Consider the following 5758-nt stretch of genomic DNA (forward strand, 5'->3'; position numbering starts at 1 on the left):
ATTTTGCTTTATAGGATACAGGTCGACATGTGTGCTAGCTGTGTGAACTGTGGACATGTGTGCTAGCTGCATGGACTGTGGTCTGTGGCTATAGGAAGATGCCTCCACAGTCTGCTCCCAAACTGCCTGGTTTCACTACTAGTGATTCCTTATTATCTCTATCTTACATGGAAAACCACTCAGGGAATCTAGCAGTCCTGTGAAGATTTTGACAGGCCGAGTGCTCCTGCCCTGGCTCTGCCCCTCCCCCCCGACCCAGATTAGAGTTGGGCTTATAGCAGGCCTATCATGACAGAGTTGCAACCGAGACTTACTCCAAGGTTAAAAGCATCAGAGTTGTGTTTGGTGGCCACAGAGTTGCATTGGGGTAGCATTGGTCTCTTCCCCCTCCATGCTCAGAAACTGTTGTGGCTGCTGCAGAGAGCAGACTTGGTTGGCCTTTGGTCTGTGTGGATTTTGTGTCTAGGAAGATGGTTAAAGGCCCAAGCCTTTTAAATTCTGTTTAAAGTTGTCACCCTGCTTAAACCAGTAAGGCACCAGCCTACAAAAGCCAGAGTACTCAGAGTAAGCAACCAGGGAATACTGGGAGATTTCAAATGTCTTTAGCCAGTCTTGTGTAGAAATTTGCAGGCAACCCAGCAGGAGGTGTGACAATCTATCCAGGGGACTCTGAGATGCCACTACAGCCTCACCCAGACCCAACTCATCTCTCCTGCCTGCCTCCATCACACATGACTAACAAAGCCTGCTGATTCGGGATGGAAGACACAGCCACTTTGGATCCGCTGAAGCTGAGACTTTTACATTGTCCCAACCCTTTGCCCTCTTGATTGTTATTCATTTGTGCTCTCTTCCACCTGCTGGTAAGGTTAAGTGATATGATTTGATTGATGACATATGGATCTCATTCAGTCTGCTGTTCTCTAAGTATTACAGCAGAACTCTAGCAAGTACTTGTTGGTCAATTCTCAACAAGTTACAGGTAAGCTCTACTCCTATTGTTCTCCTCTTGCTCTAATTGGAAATATAAAGAGCTTTTATGGCTAAGACTCCTTGGATTGCAGTTCGAAGCCAGCCCGGGCAGGAAAAAAATATATATATCCCTCTAAAACTCCATCTCCCAACTAACCAGCAAAGAGCCAGACTGGAAGCTTGGCTCAAGAGAACCAGCCAAATGCTGAAAGCAACACCGTGGATCAAGTGGTAAAGCACTAGCCTCGAGCAGAAGTGCTCAGGGACAGTGCCCAGACCTTGAGTTCAAACCCTGTGAATGCCAACTGGGACAAGCTATCCAAGCAATGAGCACCTAGACCTTCAGGATGAGGTCAATCCTGACAATGAGGGACCATGGAGAGGAGTAAGAGGAGATGAAGTCTCATCTTAAATGGAGTCAATTTAAACTTGTCCTTTCAAAATTAATCAGAGCCGGGAGATCAAGAGGAATAGTTGTTTACCCACCTAATGTCCATACCTGTCCATTTTCCATCTGGACAGAAACTTGCACTCTTACCTTTGTTACTTGCTATTTATATATATTAGCCTCTGACTGGTTACTCCCAACCAGTCCACTATCCCTAAACACTTCCTTCCTGCTCCCAGTCCAGTTATTCCTCCTTCCTTGTAATGGGCCACAATTGGGTTTATGTTCCAAATGGAACTTTTCTGGCTTGTGCCCCGGGTGTGTTCTCCCATGTCGTTCATGTTAACTGGTCCTGTGAACTTGTTAGCCTTTTGCCTGACCTTCTCAAAAGTCTCTTTTAACAGGATAACAACATCCCTCACCCAGGACGCCACCTGGGAACTTGCAGTTCAAGGCCATCCTCTTACTACACTGCTCTGCCCAGCACAGATCTAGACCCTGAAGACCCCAGCCCCAGTGACTCCTTGATGTGCCCAAGCTGCAGGAGGTAGCCAGAGGAGACCATGATACCCATTGGCCCTGATAACCATTCTCGTGGAAATGATGAGGACTTTTACCAACCAAACTGTCAAACAAATACTTCTTGGACAGTACCAGGCCAAATGACGAATCAGGGACCCCTGACTACTTCACCCCTTTACAGCAGGAAGTAGCTCCAGAAGAAACAACCTCCGCCCATACTCCAGGCCTGGTACCCTTCCTCTGGTATTAATAAACAACAAATGGGGGAATGTTAGCACTTCTCTAGCCTCAGGTCCTCAGCTCCTCCCACTAGCCCCCAGATCCATCCATACCTAATGAGCCACTCCTACTCACCACCTAACTACTTTCCCTTTACCCCCAGAGAGAGAAGCTGCCACTTGGATAAGGTGCAGACACCATGTAGCTCCCTCTCCCATGGGAACTATTGGCCCCACTAATAAACCTCCTTATGAACCTTCTTCTCCTGCCTGTGATTATCTCCGCATGGTCCTCTGGGATGGCCAGGACCTATGCTTTCACACATAAGCAGAAAAGGCCAGAAGTGGCACTGTGAAGTTCAAGCCCCAGGACTGGCCAAAAAAAAAAAAAAAAAAAAAAAAAAAAAAAAAAAAAAACAGGTAAAAATTCTGGGACTACATTGACTGGCATACTTTATTCAGCTGTAAGCAAAAATACTTTGTGGTTGGATTTGGAAACCCTATTATAAGGTCATTTTTTGCCATAGCATGGTTTTGGTTCAAGTTAAAGTGCCTGGCCTACAAAGGAGGCTTTTTGAACAAAATATGAAAGCTGATCCTAAATCAGCACTGCAATTGAGGACTGATGTCTTCAGTGGTTAAATTCTTCACATCACTTGCTGATAAAGTCTCCTAACATAACACATATACTCACTCATAGCCTTTCAACAATATCTAACAATTCTGACTTAGCACTAGTATGGAATGCAACATGCCAATTGGGAGCAGAGGAATCCCAGGGGAGGCTTCAGACCACAGGAACTCCCTTTGATTGAACCAATATCCCTGATGTTTGCTGATGTCTTGAAGGCCTCACCTCTAAGCTTCCAGGGTTATGCTGTAGGACAATCCTGTTGCAAACCACCTTGAGCGCCTTGTACCGCCTCAGCTGGGAGCAAAGCAATGATGGAGACCGGACAGTGGAACTGGTTTGGGGGTGCCAGGGGATCTGCACCTCAGGCCAGCAACAGACCCTCAAGGTCCTGTGAACAGAGCCTTTATTGATCATCAAACAGGAGAGTACATGCAGAATGCAAGCTAGCAGTCTCTTAGAAGTTACTAACACCAGAGTGGAGGGGGGAACAATCCTAGGATTAGTGACTTCCTAAAAATAGGAGGTGAAGGCAAGCAGGAAACAAACACAATTTGAATAGGACCCTGTCTGGCTTCAGGGTATGGAGAACTGGGGATGTTTGAAAGCTGAATAGTTCACACCTAGGTGGAAGCTGTGGCCTTTGTAATGCTAGGAGCAATAGACCTTTCTCAGGCCATTCTCAGTCTTCTAAGAGTCAGAGAATGGTCTTCCAATTCTCTTTGGCAAACCTCATGGCTCTGCACTTACACAATCCCTTCCCCTCCACGCCTGTATAGTGAGGGAAAGCCTGTCTCCTTCTCCTCCTATGAAAGAAAACAAAGCGTATCAGTTTCTAACAACATATTAGTTTCCAGACTATGACTACATCTGACTAGATAAATAAATAAAAATCTGAAACATTCCAATACACTGGAATAAACTGTTCTCTTTCTATCTGTTAGGTTTTTTAAAGTAGGTAGCCGGTAAAGGAGAACGCCACGCGGTATTCAGGCAGGAAAGAAAGTTTATTACTGAACTGCTGGCCTGTGGCCAAGATGATCCATGGCCGGAGAGAAGGGAGAGAGAGAGAGAGAGTGACCCCCACCCAGCCCTGCTTTATATCTAGGGCAGGGGCAAGGGGTGTGGCCAGGTGGATTAGGATGTGACCTCAGGGAAAGGGGAGGTAACTGCCTCCAGGCCTGCAGGTTACCCAGGTAACTGGGTGGAGACTTAATGAGGTGGGGGCATCTACATGGAGCCCTCAGGGAGAGGACCTAACACTATCCTATTCATAGATATAGGGAAAATTCAAAAAGATGTTTTGGGGCTGGGATATAGCTCAGTGACAAAGTACTTGCCAGGCTAATGAAACATCCTGGGTTTAATTCCCATCAACACAAAAGAAGAGACAAAAATCATAGAGTTATAAAAGATACTCTTAATTCTATCATACTTTTAAAGACCCGACACATTTACTTTAAACATTTTCAAAGTGGTAGAGCACTAGCCTTGGGCAAAAGAACTCAGAAACAGCACCCAAGCAGAGTTCAAACCCCACAACAGACCAAACACACACACACACACACACACACACACACACACACACACACACACACACATACTCTTAAACTAAGGCAAGTATTTTTCTATTTTCTTTTCTTTGTATGTGTGCTGATAGTAGAAGCTGGTATTCTACCATTTAAGCCAAACATCTGGATTTTTTTGTGTGTGTGGTTACTTGAAGAGTCTCATGGGCTTGTCTGCACAGGTCAGCTTTGAACCTTGAGCCTCAGATCTCAGTCTCCATAATAGTTAAGACTACAAGCATAAGCCACGAGCATCTGGTTCTATTTTTTAAATACTAAGACAGTAGAGTATTTTACACTTATGGCACATCTCAAATAGGGCTCATCTCCTTTGCTGAGCTCAGCAGTCACTGGGGCTGAGGGCTACTATAATGCATAGGTAGCTCTAGGCCTAATTTAAAGTTGATAGGAAATATCAGGAATAGAGAAATTAGAAGTCACAGTCAGAAAATAAATGAGTTAAAGTCCATCATAAGGAAATATGAGGCAAATACAATATATGGAATAGCTTCTCAAACAATTAATTTAGAATCATCCAAGTAAACAGGCAACCTTATGGAAAGACACAAGGCTAGTATTTTAGAGTATGAGAAACCAAAGAGATATTGCACATACCATATGAACCCTAATGAAAAATTAACTTGAACAGTACTTAAGAATAATATTTTTGCTCAGCCAAGGAAATATATATATGTGTGTATAAGAACATGCTAGGAGGGCTGGGAATATGGCCTAGTGGCAAGAGAGCTTGCCTTGTATACATGAAGCCCTGGGTTCAATTCCCCAGTACCACATATATGGAAAACGGCCAGAAGTGGCGCTGTGGCTCAAGTGGCAGTATGCTAGCCTTGAGCAAAAGGAAGCCAGAGACAGTGCTTAGGCCCTGAGTCCAAGGCCCAGGACTGGCAAAAAAAAAAAAAAAAAAAAAAAGAACATGCTATGAGGGCTGGGAATATGGCTAGTGGCAAAAAGTGCTTGCCTCGTATACATGAAGCCCTGGGTTCGATTCCTCAGCACCACATATATAGAAAAAGCCAGAAGTGGCACTGTAGCTCAAGTGGTAGAGTGCTAGCCTTGAGCAAAAAGAAGCCAGGGACAGTGCTCAGGCCCTGAGTTCAAGCCCCAGGACTGGCAAAAAAAAAAAAAAAATAATAATAATAACATGCTATGAAAATACTCTTAAAATAATTAAGTGTACATAATTAAAATATTGTGGTTGATAATGGGAGAATATTCCTAAGTTTCAATTACAAGATGCAACTTTGCTTCATACTTCTGTGCGTTTGTATAGAAATACACACTGATAAAACAAATATACCAGACTATTAACAGAGAGAAGGCATAGGTTTTTCACTTTGTTTTTAAAAAATACATGATTTTTTTTATTTTATTCTATTTTATTTTTTGCTAATACAGGGGCTGCAACTCAGTTCCTTATGCTCTTGCTTGGCTTTTTAAC

This window comes from Perognathus longimembris, chromosome 1 (genome assembly GCF_023159225.1).
Source record: "Perognathus longimembris pacificus isolate PPM17 chromosome 1, ASM2315922v1, whole genome shotgun sequence".
Lineage (NCBI taxonomy): Eukaryota > Metazoa > Chordata > Mammalia > Rodentia > Heteromyidae > Perognathus > Perognathus longimembris.